A 1733-nucleotide genomic window follows, 5' to 3' on the forward strand; every position below is an offset into this window, starting at 1 on the left:
AGCAGCTGCCGGCGTGGGGAATGGGGGGGGGGGAAACAGCTCATCCAGTCTGAATGGAGAAATGGATTTAATGGAAGATTGAGAGGCTTAAGGGAGTAGGCAAGGAGAGTCTGTGCTGCAACTTTAACTCTTGGACTCCTGAACAGATTGCTGGTGCAATAGTGAGGGTTGGATGTAGGAAAAAAAAAAAAGAAATAGGGACGGGGGACAGTTTTCACCGGGATGTTCACCTGCTGTTGCCAAAAACAAAGAAAACAAGGCAAGCGCTGGCCAATTGGAAAGGGGAAGGAAGCATTCCGCTTGCCTTCTTCGTTTATTTATGTAAATATTATACATATATATATATATCTCTCACCTGTTTTTTAAGGTTTTTTTTTAAGAAGCAGTCAGGGATAATTTTATGCAGCCGTGTAAATACAAGCGCTGGATTAACTTGCCCGGTGCCAGCAAAGGGGGAGAAGTGGAGGATTTTCTGATGAAGATACACAAATGCTTTAAGAGACTTTCAACCACCACCTGGGCTTGTGCTGGGTATTTTTTAAATACTACATATGCAGACGGAAAGATGGATTCGTGTGTGACATACCCCAAGCTGCTTTATTCCAATCATTCCCTAGAACTCGTGAGTGCCGAAGGCAGGGTGGGAGGTGAGGGGCAGAGCGGGGAGGCCGGGGGCTCGGGGGTTGTTTTTGGCAGGCAGGGTGAGGAGGCAGCTCCAAGGCCAGACCGATGGGCTCTGCACCTCCCCACCGGGGACTGAGGAGCAGAGGGTGGAAGCGTCGCGCCTAAAGCAAAGGGAAAACACTGAATTTTGCTGCAAAACCTCAGCTGTGGCTTCTGGATCCCTCCATCCGTGACACCACCTCGTGCGACAGCCCCTGAATCCCGGCTGCTTCTTGCTTTGCTTTTCCAAAGAGGTTGGGCCTGAGCTGGCCGGGCTGCAGCTCCTCCTGGATGAAGGTGGGGAAAGGACGGAAGCAGCTTTTCCCACTGGAGCATGAAGGAGCAGGGACGGGGAAGGTGGAAGAGGTTTCTGTGGGAAGACAGCGATTGATCCCCGGGTCCTGTCGTGGCAAAGGCACTCGGCTCTGGTGACGGCGCCAGGAAAATCAGGAGAGCAAAGTGCTTTGCTCCATGGGACCGCTCCGGGGTTTCAGAGGGACACACACACTCAGCAGCAGGAGCTCGAGAGGTGGATGTGCTGTGGGAGAAGATCTTGTATCAAGTGAAGGCACGTGCTTCCCTTCGTGTGTCCCATGGCCCATCGGCACTGGAAATTCACCTGGAAACTTAGAAATAGCACCCAGCCCTTACTGCGGAGGAGGAGTCCTTGCCTGGGACTGAGCTATGGTAGCAGGTTCTTGTAGGTGCCCTGCTCAGGAGGTGCAGATTGGGAGTAGCGTGGTAGGAAGTGAACTGCTTTTGTGCTGGGTCAGCCTCCTCCTCGCCAGCCCGGTGCTGCCATTGTCCTCTTGGTGTTGACACACCTCCCCAAGGGCTCACTGCTCTCCCCCAGAGCATTGTGTGGGCAGAATGAAGCCCCAGTGGCTGACGGACCCGCATCCCTCCCCGGGGGACATCCCCTTCCCCTGCCTTCAGAGCCGACCTGGGAGGTGAAGGAGCCTTCCCCCCCCTCCCTCCCCACTCCGCAGAACAAAATCCAACCCAGGGCTCGGGCTCTTGGCTCGTCTCGTGCTTTATTGCCCAGCTCAAATGAGCGAGGAGAGAATGAG

This window comes from Calidris pugnax, unplaced genomic scaffold, assembly GCF_001431845.1.
Source record: "Calidris pugnax isolate Ruff unplaced genomic scaffold, ASM143184v1 scaffold244, whole genome shotgun sequence".
Taxonomy (NCBI): Eukaryota; Metazoa; Chordata; class Aves; order Charadriiformes; family Scolopacidae; genus Calidris; species Calidris pugnax.